Here is a 22,304-nt window from a genome sequence, read left to right as displayed (position 1 = left end):
TATTATCCATATCAGGCAACTTCTTGAGAGCTAGATCTGTGAATACAACTGGCTATTGCACACAAGACTTGTCACAATGACTCTTCAAACTCCAAATAGGCAACAATGGAGTCATTGTCTCTATCTCTGAAATAGAACAGAATAGCCCCTCCTTTCAACCTCCTGATGTCCTTTGTTTAAACAGACTCCATCATTAAAAAATGACACATAGTATTTGCCTTCACAATACCTGCAGTCATTATATGGAAGGCTTTCCCAGATTTTTTAGGTATGAAATTCAGTTTATGTATTGTGACAAAGAGTCAATCCTTTTTTTAAGTTTTAGTTTCCTCATGTAGTACAGTAGTAGGGTTCTTAAGAGGATTAACTGGGATGATAAATGCACAGCATTTCATGTTAAGCACATCAAGTTAATGCATGTTACTTTTATTTTCTTTTATGGTCTATATAATGACATACTGACTTTAGGCCAATACATAGCAACCTGTAATTCTTGGAAGACTGTGGGATACTACCATGTATTAAATTGTCATATTTTGTTTTTAAAGACCAAATTAGTAAGAGTCATATACAGTCTGAAAGGACAGTTACTTACAGGGCACAATCTGATCTACAAGTCCACAATCTACCTTCATCAGCCAGTGCCAATCACTGAAGTAGGACCATTCAAAAAGGAAAGAACACTCAAAATTCATCCATTTCCCACGTAAAATCACAATTGAAGAGATAAAATCTGGAGTGGAATGTTGAATTAGCTGCTGTTGGGAGACCCTGGTCTGCACTCTATCTGTATGCATATTGAAGGGAGTGCAGGGCAGGGTTTCCCATACAGAGGGCACAGGCTACCACCGCATGAGAAAGGTGGTACTCAAAGGGTGAACTCAATTTCAAAGCCATTTCACCTGGAATCTTATCCACCAAATCAAAACTTCATGAGAATTCAAGAGATCTGCTCATAAGAAGAAAGTCAGCCTTTATAAATCTCTTCATTACTTATTGAAATATGGTGGGGCTCTTAGTCTTAGGTTGAACAAGAATTTTAAGTTTGAAACTGAACTCTTTCTTTCACAAGATACATTGATTTTGCATATGGTTGTTCCATTTATTGATGTAATATATGTCCTTTGTAAAAAAAAAATGGGCAATACACAAAGATACCCATAGAAATTCCTTCAAGCCAGAAAAAATCAATGTTAGTTACAGTGGTTGACTGGCTGATATATGTGCATATGTGTGCTCTCTCTCTTACATATATGTGAAGATACTTGAAAAAGTTCATGGAAAAAGTGGAATTAAAGGATAAATTTATTTTTGGTGTAAAAGTTAAATGCATATATTGCTTTCATAATATGCATTTCCATGAATTTTGAAGGCTTCTGGTATTATATAAAGATATATATATGGAATATTTGCATGCATACCAGCTATGAAGCCTACTTTTCTCTCATTGTCATGAATGTTCTCCCATATATTTAAATAATTTGCACATAATCATTGTAATGGCTGAATATCAATTGTCTTTTTCAGTTCTCTGTTTATTTTCTTTTAACATTTAAATTTGACTTCCTTAACAATTAAATGTCTGTGACCTCCATACCTAGATCAGGTACTTGAATCTTTGAAAAAATATTAATAAATTAAATATTTAATAATGATCATTTGATTATACGAGTTATGTATGTTTCTGTATCATGTTCATATATATTAGGAATTGACATGTGCAAAACTTTATAATTTACGGCATTTTCACATGTACTTTCTTTGCAAACATGAGATAGACAAGGAAGGAATTATTATTCTGTCTTCATAAATGAAGAAAGTGATGTTCAGAGAGAAGTGATTTTCTAAAGGACACAAAATTAATAAATGGGAAAATTGGAATTCTAAATTTTAAATTGTCTTCTAACTCAAATAATACTATTTCTAGTACATTTTGCCATGTGCCAAAGTCTCTAGTTTTTTTGAGTGCTTCTAATTCTTAATCAAATATTCACTACTTACACATTTTTTGGATCATACCTTAGGAGATTATTAGTAGAATACTGAACATTACTAGATTCTTACAATAAAGACACATTTTTTTTCTCTTTAAGGGATGCAAATGTGCTATATATTAATACTACCTAGGAAAAAACTGTTAGATTTGGATTTTTTTGATGAAATTTATGTGGTAAAAGAGCAACTCAGGCTTTTTTTAGGGATAAGAAAATCCACTGCTTTTGCTGAACAGTTTGCAGAGTCTAGACTATCATAATTTATAGTTGAACATCTTGATTCAAAATTTGGATAATCAGGTTAAAAATATAGTGAGTATACCAAGGAATTTAATCATAGTATAAAAACTATCAAAATATCTTAGAGAGGATACAATGGGAGCTTGCTCTCCCTCCTCCCTCTGCCTCCCTTCCCTTCCCTTTCTGTCTCTTTCTGTCCAGCCCTCTCCCTCTCCTGTTATACCTCTCAAATAAACACATTTTTTAAGAGAAGATAGGATACATGTTAAAATAAAAATACACTGTGAGTGGGATTCCTCCTCACCTAATTACCTGGGAAACGCATGATCCTACATCTACCTTCTTGTTTCAGCCTAAATTAAATTTATGGCATTATTGCCACCCACGTTTTTTGTCTCCACAGTAGATTTCTGTTCATGTTTATTTTAAAATAACACCATTTGCTGCCCTGTTTTATCCTGATGCCTATTTAAAAGCTAGTCAGGAATGCACTTTTGCCATCTGTTTTACTTGAAGGTAAAGACTTTCTGTTTTTATTTGAAAAATTAAGTGCCATTCCATCTCAGTTAAACTACCTCCATCTAATGAGCATTTGGAGAATACAGAGATATTGTCTAACACAAAGTAATATGCATATTCTTCATAAGTAGGAATGAAATGCATTTTTAAGATTTATTTATTTATTTGAAAGAATTAAAGAGAGAGAGGGAGGGGGAGAAAGAGAGAATGAATATCTTCCATTCTATGATTCACTCTCCAGTTGGCTACAACAAGCAGGGCTGGGCCAGGCTGAAACCGGGAGCTAGGACCTTTATCCGGGTCTCCCACATTGGTAGCAGTAGCTCAAGCACTGGGGCCATCATCCACTGCTTTTCCCAAGCCATTAGCAGGGAACTGGATTGGAAGTGGAGCAGCAGGACACAAACCAGTACCCAAATGGGATGCCAGCATCTCAGGCAGCAACTTTACCAACTACAGCATGACACCCAACACCTGAAATCATTTTAGTAGTATCAGTTTCTCAGAATTAATGCTTGGATATTAATGACAGTTAATAACATAGGTGCTTATGACACTTTTTTTTGGCAAAGATCCATCCAGAAGTATTATATTGTAGATACATGAATTCTAGGTATTTATGGAATCTCCCAAATTATTTTCCACATGTCTGATTAAATGGCACAGATATCAGCTCACCCAGTATCACCTCAAACCAATCAAGAATAGTTGTCAGTAGGTACCATGGCTGCTCAGTACACAGGGATGAGGCTAACTTAATCACACCATCAAATAAGAAATGACTTAAAATGACATGAGCCTTGACCTGAATCAAACCCCAGATAGGTACAGAAATTCCTCTGACACTAGAAAGATAATTGACAAAGGTCCCCAGGTCTCACAGGACCTAGCAAGGGCAGGAAGCCTGACTTTGTCCCCTCAAATTAGTCATGACTGAAGGAATTTTAGGTTTCAGCAAGAACTGGATCTTGCCTTGGAGTGATCTCTGGAAACTATGAGATAAGATATTCTTTCCAGGAATAGAGGGCTCTGAAAGGACTAAAGCAGCAAACTTCAGGTCACTAAGCACCCCTTTCATAGAGAGATCCTGGCTTTGTTCCTTCACTTTAGGGAGCTCACTGGACTCAGCATGTCATTGAATGTTAAATCAGTTCATACTGAATTGAAAAGCAGAATGGGAATTAAACTGATTGGAACAGTGATGAGGAAGTTGGAAAAGGGTGAAAGGGGAACTTCCTTCTATTTTTGTTTCTTTGGACTTTTCTCAGAATCAAACTACTAAGTGATTGCCTGAAATCTTGGAGCGAGATTCAGATTTATCACCTGTGTCTTTCTCTGTTTCCCTGCTTCTTGGTCCTTCTTCCACTGCTTCTTTAGAAAAAGAAAGAAAATCATTTTCTTGGCCCTATGTGGGAAACCCTCTTGGCATTTTCTAACTGCCAAGTGTTCTATAACCAACCATCTGTGGAAGCATTTTTTTTCTCATTTTTTAAATTATTTTATTTTCCTCTCCCTCTTTTTCCCTCCTTTCTCCCAGCACCCCCCTCCCCAACTTCTTTAGGATTTGAAGATCAGTAAGCCACTGATCTGCTTTGTAACAACTTCCTTTTTGCAGCTGTAATTTATCACTTGTTTTTCTGAATGTTTTCTGCTAAGATCAATTAAGTAAGATAATTTCATGTAATGAAAAATGTGATATGTTTTAGGGGAACCTATACCGGTACTGAGTATAATATTTCATAACTGACTAATAATTTAGAATAAGTTTGGGCTTTTTCAGGGCCTTTTACAAAGAAAATCAAAGGTGGGCTTTCACCTTATTGTCCTCAAGGGACTACGGGAGACAAAATTTCCTCCACTGCAATGTGGATAGGGAGTTTCATACCATAGCAGTTTTCAGACTTCACTGCACAAAGCAGATTGTTGTAGTGGTTACTTTAGTGGGGAATTTGCCAGCTGGGAAATTGTGCCACTGAGCCAAATCAGGCCACTGGAACAGCCATACTCTTTACTTATTCATTTCTGGAGCGTTTTAAGGAGATGCTCTAGCAAGCAGCTGCTCGTTGGTAAGAGCAGCCTTGGGTGTGCTAAATGAGACCTAAATTAGACTAGTAGATGATCAGAAGACAAAGAATACCAAAGAGACAAGTGAATCACAGAAGAAGGAGCTGTGGGACATCCTGTAGTGTTTTCCCACTGTGACTCTGGCATAATTAATTGCAATTTTGGTGTGGCTGAGTGAAGTATATAACACTGAAATTGTAGACCAGATTATTTTTATGGTATAAATTTGATTTAAATAAGTGACCAGTTTGCTTTATAATAAAATAAATATGTGCCTGTTTATTTTGGTGTCTAAGATTATCCACAACCACATGTCCCTTTGTTTTTAATGAGCTTACATAGTAGAAGGTAAGGGAGAGAAGTGGAGGATGACTCATTTGAGATTAGATATAGAATGCATATATAACTCAAATATTGCCATGCTTGAGATTTTAGTGGGTGTCTGTACACAAAATATGAGGTTAGAAATGGCCATTCTGGTTTGTGGTATGGATTAAATGTCTATATTTTCTTGATGTGCATCAGTTGCCTTGTAGATTTTGCTCCCTGATGCTCATTAGTCAGCTTTCATCTATATGTGTATAAATAGTAATGATAATGTTAACTGCTTTAGGCATTTTGTAAAGCAATTTGACTCAGGATTGATTAGAATGAATTAGCAGATGGGAAATTTTGACTTATGTTTGTAGAAATATTTTAATTTTAGCTCTAGACTTGTTTAGCCTGTCCACACTTGTCTGAGGATGCTCAGAAAATACACAGCCATCATAATATTTGCCCAAGGAAAATATAAATACCAACATAAATTCCTACCCTGAATACCATATTGCATGATACAAACTACAAAAGAAACACATTTCAGGTCATTTGTTCTTTTTTTTTTTTTTTACAAGTTTCTCTATTATTTTCTTTTTTAACTTTTATTTGAAAAATATTAATTTCCAAAGTATAACCTTTAGATTATAGCGGCTTTCCCCCCCCATAACCTTCCTCCCACCCACAACCATCCCATCTCCCACTCCCTCTCCCATCCCATTCACATCGATTCATTTTCAATTATCTTTATATACAGAAGATCAGTTAAGTCTATACTAAGTAAAGAGTTCAACAGATTGCACCCACACAGAAACACAAAGTATAAAGTACTGTTTGAGTACTAGTTATACCGTTAATTCACATAGTACAACACATTAAGGACAGAGATGCTACATTGGGGAGTAAGTGCACAGTGACTCCTGTTGTTGATTTAAGAATTTACACTCTTATTTAATCATCTGAGGCTCTTGTCATGAGCTGCCAAGGCTTTGGAAGCCTCTTGAGTTCAAAAACTCTGATCGTATTTACTAATCAAAGTGGAAGTTCTCTCCTCCCTTCAGAGAAAGCTACCTCTTTCTTTGATGGACCCTTCTTTCCGCTGGGTTCTCACTCACAGAGATCTTCATTTAGGTCATTTTTTTTTGCCAGAGTGTCTTGGCTTTCCATGCCTGAAATACTCTCATGGGCTTTTTAGCTGGATCCTAATGCCTTAAGGGCTGATTCTGAGGCCAGAGTGCTGTTTAGGACATCTGCCATTCTGTGAGTCTGCTGTGTATCCTGCTTCTCTCCTTTTTAATTCTGTCAGTTAGTATTAGCAGACACTAGTCTTGTTTATGTGATCCCTTTGACTCTTAATCCTATTGTCATTATCAATTGTGACCTAAAATTGATCACTGGGACTAGTGAGATGGCATTGGTACATGCCACCTTGATGGGATTGAATTGGAATACCCTGGCACATTTCTAACTCTACCATTAGGGGTAAGTCCAAGTGAGCATGTGCTGAAAGAGAAAGAGAAATTTTTAGTTTTGGATAATGTGTTTTGTCCCCCACCCCTACTTTGCATTAGTTCAGTATCTAGGCTTTGGGCATTGAGAAGGAGCCAGTCTTGTCCAAGCTGAAACTATGTACAAAACATAGGTAGTTTAGAAACCCTGAATATGGCTTTGGACCAGACAATATATAAGAAATGTGAAAGCTAAGAAGCTTCTGGACCAAAGAGATACCCCAACATTCATGCTGTCTGTTGGCTGGTGGTACTAGCATGCAGCAGCTACGCAGCAGTTATCAGAGCCTCCAGACCTTAGCTGAGGTAATCTCTGGACTTGGAGAGGATGGGAGCAAGCTGAAAGCCATTTGCTCCTTCTTAATGATTATCCATTAGTACACCATAGTTTTTATTGCAGAATAGATTAGAAACAATTAGCAAATGGAAAATTGAACAGGCCCTTGCTGCTTTTTGTGTTTTGATGTACCTTTTGATCAGAATCAAAATGCTCTTTTCAGAGTCAGATGTGCCATTATACCTGAATTACATTTTTTCCTCTGCTACAGATGCATGCTTCCATCTAAAAATGGAAATTTTCTGAAGAGGGCTTCAGTATATATTGCTGATTGCTGCCTTTAGTTTCAGATGCTTTTTAGAAAGCATTATTTAGTACACTAATTTTCCCATACAGAACAAGGTATATTAAAATGATGTTTTAAGCATATTCCAAAGTCATCTCTTACATTGCAAGAATATGGAACTGTATCAACTGCTACTGAGACAGTTTAATCACTCATTGTTAACTGGGAACATTTTCATTTTTATTGTACTTGTCATTACCTATCACCATACTTTTGTCTGAAATGAAACTATTTTATAGGATAAATAATGAAATTAAAGTAACAATGCATCTGATTTTGTCAATGCTCAGGAAGTGAATCATTCAATACTAGGCTTACAGAATTCAGGGAACATCATTAGGACCTCATGAATTTCAACTTAAGTGGTATAGATTTTTTTATATTTCTCATATAGACTTGGATGAGGCTTTATGTAAATGCAAATTCCTTCATCTCTTACATTCATGCATTGTTTATTTGCGTTTTTATTCTATCTCCTCCAAAGAGAAGCAAAACTTGCTTAATATGCAAATTAGAATTTTTATTGAGCTTTGTGTTTTATTTTCCCCCAAAACTGAGGTGATAAAGGTTAGATTCCACTGATAAAATTTGCATCACATTTAAAGAAATAGTGCTTAGTGAGATTTTTGTCGTGAACATTTTCACAGCTTGATTCTATTTCTCATTATATTCCAATTACGAATTCAAGTGAAACAAAACTGTTCTTATAGAATGAAACATATGAAAATGTCAAACTATCTATGCAAATGAACAAAAAATACCCTCAAAAAAATACCCTCTATCTTTATTTCTCACCTGAAGTGGCATGTCTGTCTCTCCCCCCTCTCCCCCTCTTTCCCTCTCTCCCTCCCTTTCCCTCTCCCTCTCCTTCTCCCTCTTCCTCTCCCTCTCCCTTTCCTTCTGCCTCTCCCTTTCCTTCTCCCTCTCCCTCATTTGTTTAACCAACATAATCTGTGGTAAAATATTAAATTACTCTGTGATATTGTTGAAAACAAAAGAGTGAGAAACAGTGAAAAAATTTTTGGACTTCCTGGTATGGAAAGCATCTAATGTCACTAATGCAGCATCAGTAACATCATCAAAATTGACAGTGAATTATTTTCGTTCATCCCTCCTAGAACTCCAGAGCATCAATAGGACTCAGTGTCAGAGCTTAGAAAATTAGAGCCGTCCATAATTGTAAATCTCTTTGTAAAGAAATCAAATCATAATTTGATTATATGTAAGAGGTACAAAGCAAGCCATTACTCTGTATCCAAAAATTCCAATTGTAGAGGAGCAGCAAGCATCTGAGGTATTAGCTGAGGTTTATGGTGCTTCTAATAAACTTCTTCTAAGCTCTTTTCTGTTTAGTGTGCACCTAAAGGAGTAGGCTGAGTAACAGCTGTGATGGAATTAGGTGGAGGAAGGAAAATTACATGCACATATACCTGCCAAGTAACCAATGTAGGTTGGGTCACTTTTTATTCATTAACTGTCCCTAACTCCTCTAATGAGTTAGTAAAGTGCTAGTAGATTTCAGGAATGAGTACCCAGTGTGTAGTGTCTAAAGGAACAAACTCCTTAATTTTTTTCTCTTGTATCTTTGGATTGTGTAAAATGATTTTTTGGGCAGAAATGATTCTTTCTAGTTGTATTTTTCTTAGCTTAATGTTAAATGAATGCATTTTCCCTGAAATATGTTATATTGCAAATTACTTTATTTTAAAAATTAAATCTATGTGTCATAGAGAACACATAGGGAGGACACTTAAAATCATTGGCTTGCCTTCCTAACCAAGGTGTAAATTATGTAAACAAAATATGCAAGTATGTTTAAAAAAAGACTGTGAGACTTCTATCACTTGTTTGCTCCCCACTGGATTGTCAGGGAATGCTATAGTATGTCACTTCTAAGAGTGAGTTCCTTTTACAAATTAAATTAGAAATCTAATCCTCTTCTCCAACCAACATTGAGTTTATAACCTAGGTGATACTTTGATTTAGACATGAATGCTTACATCATGGATCAATTGAGTTAAACATACTTGGGTTATGGAAATAGTAATAATGGTCAAGTTTACAATGTCCATTTTACATTTTTCTTAAAAATCTCTTCATAGAACATTTTTGGCTCATTACTCTAGAAGGTAATATTTTAATGGTGAAGATTTGTCATTCACTTTTTCAAGCTGTTTACACATGTTCTACATATTTCAGAAGGATTACCAAAATAATAAATCCAACTTTCAGTATTATATAAGGTGAATAGAAAAAGTAGCCTGATATTTTCCCCATAAGCTTCAGTTAAGTTCCTGTATTTTGGATTGTGTCATTGAGGTGTGATGTGGGCGAATTTCTTTAAATTTGAGGTAATTTGTTAGAATATGTAGGAGATGTGGGTTTACTCACACTTAAAAAAAAAACTTCTTTAAAGACAATGTTGAAATCAAGCTGTGATTATATAGCCTTATAGAAATAATATTCATCCTTCCTTAACTTGGAAAGGAGAACTCTCAGTATCATTCTTTCCATTGTATCAATTATGAAACCCAAGACTCAAAGCAACCATTATAGTATACATCTTCATTAAATTGGTGACACATCCTAAGAAACCTCTCCATCGGAACTTCCAAATGTAAAATAATACAATTAGACTTGAATATAACCTGCTGCAGACACATGAATGCTCAATAATTTTTAAGACAAACCAAAGAGTTATTTCTTGTAATACTATATACGAATGATGATTGTTATGTATTCATAAATAGAATTCAAATTTGTCATAATTGTAACTTCTGAGTTACCTAACCTAGATAAACCAAAAACTTTAATTTAAAAAGTACAATTGGAATAATTGGATTATCTAGTTGCTTTCATTGAGGTATCTATACAAAAGAAAACAAGACATTAAGGATTAATTTTTTATGTGTACTATGTAGCCTTGCTGATAGTTGTTGCAGTGAAGGCAATTTCTTTAAAGAAAATTTACCTGTTTTGACATGCTAACTTGAGGCAGAAATTTTATTTTTCTTTCTCTCTTAGAAAATAAATCCATCTCTGCTGATCACAAATATTGTATTCCTGGTAAAAATACAATTTTCAAGTTCACTAGCTGTTTGATGTCAATATGATTTTGCAATTACAAATGGAAGCTTCTTTCACATTCATGACTGATCCTCAAGAAACATAAAGTGAATAACCAATTAAACAAGAAATATTCGAACTACCAACTTGGACATAGTCTTTTTAAACATAAGAGGCCAACTACTGTGGCCGGCACTATGGCATAGCAGGTAAAGCCACCACCTGCAGTGCCAGCATCGTGTATGGGTGCCAGTTCTAGACCTGGCTGCTCCACTTCTGATCCAGCTCTTTGCTATGGCCTGGGAAAGCAGTAGAAGATAGTCCGAACTCTCTGGCCCCTGCACCTGTGTGGGAGACCCAGAAGAAGCTCCTGGCTTCAGATTGGCACAGCTCCAGCTGTTGTGACCGATTGGGGAGTGAACCAGTAGATGGAAGGCCCCCCCACTGTGTAACTCTGACTTTCAAGCAAAACAAATAAATCTTTTAAAAAAAGAGGCCAACAACTAATGTGAGATCTTTATTGCAATTCTCTGTTATCCTGTACAGTAATTTGGGAAGAAACAGAATCATTGAAGATCTACATTAATAAAGTATTTCAGATTATGATATATGATATTAATTCAATAATGCTACAGGGGTGTTGTTTTCCCAGCAGGCAAATTTCTGAGAAATAAACTAAATTTCTGTTCTGGATAACCAGAATATGTCTCCATAAAGCCCAGTCATCAATAAGTTCTTTTCCTTAATCACATAGCCACTCCATGAAGTTGGAAATTGTGATAAGTAGACAATGCAGTTCCAATGTCATGTACAATATTATTGTATAATATTAGGTCTAAAATTTGAAGTATTTTTAAGCAGTTTATGCATACATATATGAGTTGAGGCAAAAGTTCCTAACATAGACTCTTTGAAAGTGAAGGCAAATGTTTGTATTTAAATGTGCATGCTGGTGTACAATCAGTGATTTTTAAAGATATAAATCTTTGTTGTCTACAGTGATACCACCCTGAAAGTACCCAGTCTCGTCTGATCTCGTAAGCTAAGCAGGGTTGGGCCTGCTTAGTATTTGGATAGGAGTATACCTGTGTTTGTGTTTTTAATAATATCACTGAAAAAAACATAGAGTGACTGATATTATTTTAGTAGTAGGTACAGTCATATGGGCACCTAAACTGTAGATTGGTGTTTTGTTTATTTATGAGAAATGATACCTTAGAAGATGAAAACTAAATTTCTGACTAAATCTTTTCATTGATTTGCAAGAATCTCATAGTATAGTATTATAACAATAGGAAATCAAGAAATGTATACCAATTAATCAATTTTTTCTTATTAAAATTTATCTATAATTTCTAAATAGCAAGGACCCATTCAAAGAGAACAGTACATAGAAGTCATATTGCCAATTGATTGGTCATTGAGCTCAGAGTGCAAAAAGGTGATCTATGAAATGCCTTCATTTCTGAAAAAATGCCACCAATAATTGATTAAATACAAGAACTTATTTAATTCAGTGCTATTCAGTACAATTGAGGAAGTTAGACCTTAACCATGTTTGTAACTAGCATTTTGATCATTTATGTATATAACATTACCCTGGTTAAGGTGTCCCATAGTATTCCCAAATTATGATCTCCTAGTCTTCTCTGCTTTCCTGGATATTGTGTATATTTTCTAAGGTTCAGAGGAGGTTGTCTGTCATTTGTTTCACACTATAGAAGATTGAAATGGAAGTTGTGTTCTCGTACCGCATTCTCAATTTTTAAATCTGTAGCATTAAGCTGGTGATCTACTGGCAACTGCTTCTGGTGACTGGCAATGTGGAATAGCTATTTGAATCTTGTCTTTCCTTTGCTGGCATGAAACCTCGAAGTACTCTCCTTTGTTCCCTTTTTAAAAAATATTTTATTTATTTATTTGAGAGGTAGAGTTACACAGAGGGAGAAGGAGAGGCAGAGAGAGAGGTCTTCTTTCTGTTGGTTCACTCCCCAAATGGCCGCAATGGCTGGAGCTAGGCTTCTTCCAGGAAGCCAGGAGCCAGTAGTTTCTTCCAGGTCTCCCACGTGGTTGCAGAGGTCCATGCACTTGAGCCATCTTCTGCTTTCCCAAGCCATAGCAGAGAGCTGGATTGGAAGAGGAGCAGCTGAGACTAGAATTGGCGCCCACATGGATTAACCTACTGTGCCACAGAGCCAGCCCCTCTCCTTTGTTCCTTTAACATAACCAGTGGAACTTCATACTGATTCAGGGATGCTTTGTGTTCTCCACTATCAGCACTGAAGATCTACTGCAGCCTGGTGAAAGTCTCCTTAGAAAATTTCAGCTTTGTCCCACAATACCTGTGGGATTCACATATAATGCTCTATCCTATTCTCTAGGAAAATGTGTGTAAATACCCATTAGATATTGCCAACATAGTGTTTATGTTCAGTGAATTTTAGCCATATCTACTATCAAATATCTGTTTTTATGGCTAATCCTCTAGGGGGGCCTTAAGGTGAAATGGCTGTTGCATCAAGTCTGGGTTGTTTTTACTAAACAAAAGCTCCTTCCCTAACAAAAGAGCTGTGTATTCTCAGAGTCACCATAGTGCACTATTGTTTCTATTGCAATACTCATCATGCCAAAAAGTACTGGCACATTTATCTCACCAGTTTCATTAACCTGACTGTAAATTCTGAAAGACAGAAGATAGCTAAGACTTGTTCACTGCTATATACTTAGTTCTTAACCAAGTATCTGAACTTTTCATGCCTGTAGTTGGTGCCCCATGATTGTGGAATGATTAAATATAGTGGCTGACTATCACAGGTACTGAATGACTCCTACAGAATGAGACTGGTCCACAAAGGCATACCCTCAAACCATAGCATTAGTACAATCAACATATGTACTATGAATAGATGCAAACTCCTAATGTCAGCAATTATGCTCCCAATATTAACCTCAGGTTGGATGTAACATAGTAATAATACTTTGAATATTAATTATAAATCTGCTGATTTGAAATAAATAATTATCCTTTTACCAGCATTATGCAATATCTTTTCTGATGACTGGTTAAAATCTGCTTGGTGTAACAACCTCTAAAATACATTTACCTCTAAAGTAATTGTCACCCACATACAACAACTCTGGTAGCTACTATTTTGAACATATAAAACCTTTCTAACTCATCATTTTTCTACATCTTATTGATAGTACCAAATACACCTAATCTAAGCTTCCCATTTTTCTGTAACCAGTAAGATTCTAAATAAAGACATCTTTTGCTCTATCTGTATTTCTCCCACCACTTTCAAGATAGATTCCTATAGTATGCATGTGTGTGTGTGTGTGTGTGTGTGTGTGCCTGCTCACTTGTATCTATCTGTCCACTGATCCATTGATTCAACAGAAATCCACAGATTGAACCTTGCCAAACGGAGCTCTTCCCTTCCCTAAGCTAGTTATCAAATGACAGAAACAGACATTGAACTGCTAAATGTAATTGAGTACCTACTCCAGGTCCATTTCTTCCTACTATCTAAGCACTGAAACAAGATTACCATGCACAGATTACTATTCTAGAGCAGCAATTTTTACAGTATTAAAATAGGAGTACTAAGAAAACAACGAGAATCTAGGACCTATGATGTGGATAAGAAGGAGGTGCTCTAGAGTGAAATGCCTTTTTAGGAGGCCACTATCAAAATTTAACTTCTTAGAAATGTCTGTTTGTATCAGTATTGCTGTAAATATAGTTTTGTAAAACTTTGTTTTATACTTTTGTGAAACCAATGGTTAGGAATGTTATACTGCTATAGTTTTAATGATCTGCAATTACTTTAAGATTTTGTGTTTATGAGTGAAGTGGTCATTTTCCTATTCAATTAGTGTTTATAGGCCTTATCTATATTCCCATTACACTAGGATATTTTTACTTTTTAATTGTAAACTTCTTATTAAGTGAAGTATTAAGCCTTTTTACTGTAATGTAAATTTAAAAATGTTGTCTCAAAAACTAAAAAAAAAGAGAAGAAAGGAGGGAGGGAAGAAGGAAATAACATTATCTTACTAGAATTGTATCTATGAATCACATTGAATGTGTTAAAAACTAATTAAAATTAAAATAAAAAACATTTAAAAAATTAATTTCTTGCAAGTCATTTCCTGGCAACAGGAGAAGTGACCTCACTCCTGAAAAGCTGAGAAAGCACAGAGGAATGGAAGAGAAACCATTCCAAAGAAAGCCCAGCTTAAATAGTTTTTTTTTTTTTTTAACTTTTATTTAATGAATATAAATTTCCAAAGTACAGCCCATGGAATACAATGGCTTCCCCCCCCATAACGTTCCTCCCACCCACAACCCTCCCCCCCACTCCCTCTCCCCTTCCATTCACATCAAGACTCATTTTCTATTCTCTTTATATACAGAAGATCAGTTTAGCATACATTAAGTAAAGATTTCAACAGTTTGCTCCCACACAGAAACATAAAGTGAAAAATACTGTTTGAGTACTAGTTATAGCATTAAATCTCAATGTACAGCACACTAAGGACAAAGATCCTACATGAGGAGTAAGTGCACAGTGACTCCTGTTGTTGACTTAACAAATTGACACTCTTGTTTATGGTGTCAGTAATCACCCTAGGCTCTTGTCATGAGCTGCCAAGGCTATGGAAGCCCCCTGAGTTCACTGACTCTGATCATATTTAGACAAGGCCATGGTCAAAGTGGAAGTTCTCTCCTCCCTTCAGAGAAAGGTACCTCCTTCTTTGATGGCCCGCTCTTTCCACTGGAATCTCACTCACAAAGATCTTTCATTTAGGTCCTTTTTTTTTTTCCAGAGTGTCTTGGCTTTCCATGCCTGAAATACTCTCATGGGCATTTCAGCCAGATCCGCATGCCTTAAGGGCTGATTCTGAGGCCAGAGTGCTGTTAGGACATCTGCCATTCTATGGGTCTGCTGTGTATCTCACTTCTCATGTTGGATCGTTCTCTCCCTTTTTTATTCTATCAGCTAGTATTTGCAGACACTATTCTTGTTTATGTGATCCCTTTGGCTCTTAGTCCTATCATGATCAATTGTGAACTGAAATTGATCACTGGGACTAGTGAGATGGCATTGGTACATGCCACCTTGATGGGATTGAATTGGAATCCCCTGGTATGTTCTAACTCTACCGTTTGAGGTAAGTCAGCTTGAGCATGTCCTGAATTGCACATCTCTTCCCTCTCTTATTCCCACTATTATGTTCAACAGCAATAACTTTTCAGTTAAGTTTCAGCACTTAAGAAGAATTGTGTATTGATTACAGTATTCAACCAAAAGTATTAAGTAGAACAAACAAAAAAAATACTAAGAGGGATAACATATTAAGTTGCTCATCAACAGTCAGGGTGAGGGCTGATCAAGTCACCGTTTCTCATAGTGTTCATTTCACTTAACAGGTTTCCTTTTTGGTGCTCAGTTAGTTGTCACCGATCAGGGAAAACAATTGGTATTTGTCCCTTTGGCATTGGCTTATTTCACTCAGCATAAGGTTTTACAAGTTCCTAACAGGGATCACTTTTCAGTTAAAATTTAAACACCTAAGAATAATTGTGTTAATTACAGAGTTCAACCAATGGTACTAGAACAAAAAAAATACTAAAATGGATAAAGTATTACATTGTACATCAACCATCAGGACAAGAGCTGATCAAGTCACTGTTTCTCATAGTGTCCATTTCACTTCAACAAGTTTCCCCTTTGGTGCTCAGGTAGTTGTCACTGATCAGGGAGAACATATAATATTTGTCCCTTTGGGACTGGCTTAATTCACTCAGCATGATGTTTTCCAAATTCCTCCATCTTGTTGCAAATGACCAGGTTTCGTTGTTTTTGACTGCTGTATAGTATTTTATAGAGTACATGTCCGATAATTTCTTTATCCAGTCTACTGTTGATGGGCATTTGGGTTGGTTCCAGGTCTTAACTATTGTGAATTGAGCTGCAATAAACATTAATGTGCAGACAGCTTGTTTGTTTGCCAATTTAATTTCCTTTGTGTAAATTCCAAGGAGTGGGATGGCTGGGTTGAATTGTAAGGTTATCTTCAGGTTTCTGAGGAATCTCCAGACTGACTTCCATAGTGGCTTAACCAATTTGCATTCCCACCAACAGTGGGTTAGTGTCCCTTTTTCCCCACATCCTCTCCAGCATCTTTTGTTGGTAGATTTCTGAATGTGAGCCATTCTAACTGGGGTGAGGTGAAACCTTATTGTGGTTTTGATTTGCATTTCCCTGATTGCTAGTGATCTTGAACATTTTTTCATGTGTCTGTTGGCCATTTGGATTCCCTCTTTTGAAAAATGTCTATTGAGGTCCTTGGCCCATCTCTTAAGTGGGTTGTTTGTTTTGATGTTGTGGAGTTTCTTGATTTCTTTGTAGATTCTGTTTATTAACCCTTTATCAGTTGCATAGTTTGCAAATATATTTTCCCATTCTGTTGGTTGCCTCTTCACTTTCCTGACTGTTTCTTTTGCAGTGCAGAAACTTCTCAATTTAATGCAATCCCAAATGTTAATTTTGGCTTTGACTGCCTGTGCTTCTGGGGTGTTTTCCAAGAAGTCATTGCCGGTACCTATATCTTGCAGGGTTTTTCCAATGCTCTCTAATAATTTGATGGTGTCAGGTCGTAGATTTAAGTCTTTAATCCATGTTGAGTGAATTTTTGTGTAAGGTGAAAGGTAGGGGTCTTGCTTCGTGCTTCTGCACCTGGAAATCCAATTTTCCCAGCACCATTTATTGAATAGACTGTCCTTACTCCAGGGATTGGTTTTGGATCCTTGATCAAATATGAGTTGGCTGTAGATGTTTGGATTGATTTCTGGTGTTTCAATTCTGTTCCATTGGTCTATCCATCTATTTCTGTACCGGTACCATGCTGTTTTGATTACAACTGCCCTGTAGTATGTCCTGAAATCTGGTATTGTGATGCCTCTGGCTTTGTTTTTGTTGTACAGGATTGCTTTAGCTATTTGAGGTCTCCTGTGTCTCCATATGAATTTCAGCATCATTTTTTCTAGATCTGAGAAGAATATCTTTGGTATCCTGATTGGTATTGCATTGAATCTATAAATTGCTTTTGGGAGAATGGACATTTTGATGATGTTGATTCTTCCAATCCATGAGCATGGAAGATTCTTCCATTTTTTGGGATCCTCTTCTATTTCTTTCTTTAAGATTTTGTAATTTTCATCGTAGAGATCTTTAACGTCCTTGGTTAAGTTTATTCCAAGGTATTTGATTGTTTTTGTAGCTATTGTGAATGGGATTGATCTTAGAAGTTCTTCCTCAGCCGTGGCATTGCCTGTGTATACAAAGGCTGCTGATTTTTGTGCATTGATTTTATACCCTGATACTTTGCCAAACTCTTCTATGAGTTCCAATAATCTCTTAGTAGAGTTCTTTGGGTCCCCTAAATAAACAATCATATCATCTGCAAAGAGGGATAGTTTGAGTTCTTCCTTCCCAATTTGTATCCCTTTAATTTCTTTTTCTTGCCTAATAGCTCTGTCTAGAACTTCCAGAACTATATTGAATAGCAGTGGTGAGAGTGGGCATCCCTGTCTGGTACCAGATCTCAGCTTAAATTCTTAAAGGTAGAAGATCCTAACCTATGTTTTAAGGACAGATTAAACAGTAGACTTTATAAAAATATGAGTTCACAGAATTTTGGAACCTGTTATCGCTCCATTTGGGGAATCAAATATACAAAGCATCCACTGTGAAACAGATTCGATATTGATTATAGGCACTAATTGTCAGTCTTGTTATGGTTTGTATTTTGGAGTGATGTAATTCTGCCAGCAGCCATCACTGTGCTGATATTTTAGGTAGGCAAAAATTAATTGTTTTATATGAATGCAAACATCCTAAAATATAACATTCATCCTTGGATTTATAAACATTTGTTTTAGAAACTCCATGCCTTATTATGGGTTAGGCAGGCCTTTATAGATCTTGACATCTTATCCTCCCAACATCCCTGTGAATAAATTACCCCTATCTTGAGATGAGGAAACTGAGGTAAAAAGGTTATATTACTTGACCAAAGTTGTCAGTATCACTCTGCATTTTACTGATTTTACAACATATTATCTTACTCAAAATGCCAGGTTGTTTTAATATAGAACATAAAATGAAAAGCAAAATAATGTGGAGCACATAATTCTGAGAAGCTGTTTTCCAGGAGCCTTTAGTCAGGATGCACTTTTCTGTGTGTGCCAAAGTTAGCAAACAAGACAGTTGATTGAAGTGAGAATATCTTGAAAGCCATTTTCTGTGAAAAGAACAACTACAAGCCCTAATGTTCTTGTTATCTTAGTCTTATTATGGGTCTAGTGTCTAGCCCATTAGTTTCTATTCAAAAGAAACTATCATGCAGAGAATATAGCCATTCTCTTAGTTAATCTTAGATCAGGGCCCTGAATCTCTGCTTCTAGCTGAATCGTGCCAGGAACTTCGATCCAATTATTTCCGAGTTCACTTCTTAGCTAGACACATTGTTCTGGTGTCTTGATGTTTCCACTTGCCTCTCATAGCCATGGCCACTCCGTAAGTGGAATATTTGAACATTTAGTATTTACTTCTATTAAGAAAGTGTTTATTTGTACAGAGTTCACAATTTAAGTTATTCTTTTTGTTTTATTTTTCACTATACTTTGTTTCAGATTCCCCTCTTCTATAACAACTTGGAAGTATGGCCTTGAAGTTATTATCATATCCCATTGTCTTTAATTAGGAAGCTGTGGCATTTATTGCTTACTTAATGTCTCACTTTCTGAAAAAGATTCTTATTTTTGTTTCACTAAATTGGAGATAAAAATGTGGTCCAAGGCAAAGAGTTGAGCTGTGAACCTTTCAACACTATATATGTTGAACTGGAGATACCTGTCCCACAGAGTGATTTAGCCAAGAATGATAATAGGCTTCAAACCCCCATGAAAACCACAGCGCAGTAAACACTGGGTCACTGTCTAATCTCCTCTTAATGTTTTAATCTTCAATATATCATAGTTAAGTCATCAAAATTACATTTTCTTTGCAGAGATGTAGTCCTCATTTTTTTTGTTCATTACTCATACAATGAATGGATATTTCAAATATGTTGAGATTTTACTTTTGTAGATTACTGAGGTAAGCCCTTGAAATTTACTAGCCACCAGGATTTACTGTTGTCAATGATTAACTTTTGACACTCTTTTCAAAGGTATTCTCTTTAGCTATTTCCTTTCATCTTGCCCTGCAATTTTTTATAAATAGCCTTGCATGTTTAGCTAAAAAGAGCTTTAGTAAAGGTTTGTTTCTTTCAGTAGAAATGCTATTTTATAATTATAATTCAGTTCATAACCATAATGAAAATTAAAACTTCTAGAACTGTGCCCCCTTAGAAGCATAGCTTTTTTGTGAAAAATCTAATTATTTAATAATTATTCAGAGATCTTAATAATATGGTAGAATTTGTCCCTTTAATATACCAGACCACCAGGATTCACCCATGCTTTCATCCAACAAAGTTTTACAGTATGTATAGAGAGCACCAGGTACTTCTACAAATATGAGAATACAAGCAATGAACAAAACACAGTCCCTGTCCTTATAGGGCCTGTGTTCTAGAGGGGATAGGTAGGCATTAGGCAAAGAAATGAATTTATCATTTGCTTTGGAGAATAACCCAGCAGATTAAAGTTATAGTAGCTGCTGGAGATAAAGTGTTCTCTTTAATAGAGGGTGGACAGGGACAGCTTCTGTGTCGATGTGGAATTTGTAGGATGAGAGGGAAAGATTCAGGTAGATACTGGGAGAAAAACTATAAGGGTACTTTAAGAAGTTTGTGAGAAAATGGAATTTAAAAGTTTATTTTTTTGGTGTGAAATATTTTGAAGATTTGAGATCCATGCATAGTTTTTTTCATAATATGCATTGTCCATGAACTTCGTGCCCACCTGCATATTCCAGTCAGAGGTATCAGCAAATATATCAGTCCCGAGGTGGGAATATGCTTTGTAGTTCAAGGGAAAAACTATCAAGCCAGTATGACTGACATAAAGTGGAAAGGAGGGTTAGTGATCCATAAGAGCTAAAAGGAGGTGCGGATCATATTAACTTGTATTATCATAGAGGCCATGGCAGGGACTTGAGCTTTGACCCTCAGTAAATAGAAACATTGGACAGTGTTCAGTGAAGGGGTGGCATGATCTGCCTTATATTGTAAGTAAAGTTAGGGCTTGCATGGTACTCTTCACTTACACAATTATTGGATGTACACATTCCCACCTCCCAGACCCCCCACACACACCAAATGTGTTATCATTGGCTTTGCTTTGTCCCACAGCCACAAAAGGAACATAAAAACTTTTGTGTCACAATGCAATTGGCAAGAAAGTGTAAGCTCAGGCTACCCCACCCATACTGCAAGGAGAAAAAAGAGAAAACATTCATTTAACTCAGCCATCAGCAATGCAGCAAAAACAACTCCCACTGAAGTGAGTCAGGACCATCTTCATAAACCAAGGCAAGCATATTATGCCTTCAAATGATGGCTCAGTGGCCTCGAGGAAGTAAAGCACCTTCTGAAGTACCTAATTTACTACCAGGCTGTGACTCAAGCTAGGGAAATTGAACCTATTATTGCTTCCACAACATGCAGCAAGCAACTGTGGCTAAATATTGCTACTATTTAGAAAAATACAGTGTGACACTAAGAAAACGAATATATAAAGTTCAGCCATTCTCACACCACATATGTGTATATCTGTCCTCCAGTGACTGGTTGCTGTTTGTACATCCATCTCCCTGATTTCTCATTGGAGTTGTGTACATAACTTACTGAGTCTTCACAGAGTTACACATCCCTTTTCTTTTTTTTTTTTTTTTTTTTTTTTTTTTTTTTACAGGCAGAGTGGACAGTGAGAGAGAGACAGAGAGAGAAAGGTCTTCCTTTGCCGTTGGTTCACCCTCCAATGGCCGCCGCTGCAGCCGGCGCACCGCGCTGATCCTGGCAGGAGCCAGGAGCCAGGTGCTTTTCCTGGTCTCCCATGGGGTGCAGGGCCCAAGCACCTGGGCCATCCTCCACTGCACTCCCTGGCCATAGCAGAGAGCTGGCCTGGAAGAGGGGCAACCGGGACAGAATCCGGCGCCCCAACCGGGACTAGAACCCGGTGTGCCGGCGCCGCATACACATCCCTTTTCTAATGACTTCACACTGGCTTAATTTGTCTACTCACATTTGTTTGTAACACTAGAAAAAGAGATGAGTCCCTTACAACTAGGCTTAGTTTATGGAGCCCTCTCCAAAGCTATGAGGTTTGAAACTCTACAGCTCTACTAGTGTTTGCTCAGTCTACATACTATTCATTCTTGTCACTTGACTGAAGGCTCCACTGTTCCATCCTCTTCCCTATGATTTTCAACACATATTCAGCCCTCAGTAAACATGCCCTCAGTAGAACTGAATTGCAGAAAGTACAACTTCAGTGAAACCTAAGTATCTCATGTGAAAGTATAGCATATTTGGTTCCAGTGGTTCAAGTATTAGTAATCTTACCATGCAAGAAAGTATTCTAAAAATGGAGCCTATAATTAAATTGGCTTATATTTGGCTAGCCATAGGATGTATGATTTGTATGTTCTTGTAGGTAGTGTTATGGTACCAGCATTGGTCACACTTGATTCTGAAGAATCTGTGTTTGGGTTTCAACATAGGCTATTCCCTTTTTTATTTATTTAAGGTATACAAATTTCATGTGTTTCATATATACAGATTTAGGAACATTCTGATTTTCCATCCCTACTTTTCCTCCCATCCACACTCCCACCCTTCCTAACATAAGCTATTTCAATTTTAATCTATACTTTGATATAGTATGGTCACATTTTTTCAAAGACTTTGGTAAGTGCTTAGCTGCTGCTATTGATGAGCATACTAATTATACAACAGGT

At 36.5% G+C, this 22,304-nt stretch overlaps 1 protein-coding gene and 1 non-coding gene across 7 annotated transcripts in view; both read left to right on the top strand.

Moving 5' to 3' along the window:
* The window catches only part of FGF13 (fibroblast growth factor 13), a 651,305-nt gene that overhangs the window by 608,970 nt on the left and 20,031 nt on the right, over nt 1-22,304 (top strand). The window lies entirely within an intron of this gene.
* On the top strand, nt 767-825 carry MIR504 (microRNA mir-504). The gene has a single exon (NR_162669.1). It is a non-coding gene; the product is annotated as a microRNA mir-504 (primary transcript).

The sequence above is a fragment of the Oryctolagus cuniculus genome, chromosome X (genome assembly GCF_964237555.1).
Source record: "Oryctolagus cuniculus chromosome X, mOryCun1.1, whole genome shotgun sequence".
Lineage (NCBI taxonomy): Eukaryota > Metazoa > Chordata > Mammalia > Lagomorpha > Leporidae > Oryctolagus > Oryctolagus cuniculus.
The sequence above is the reverse complement of the archived record's forward strand: the minus strand, read 5'-3'. Positions and strand labels throughout refer to the sequence as shown.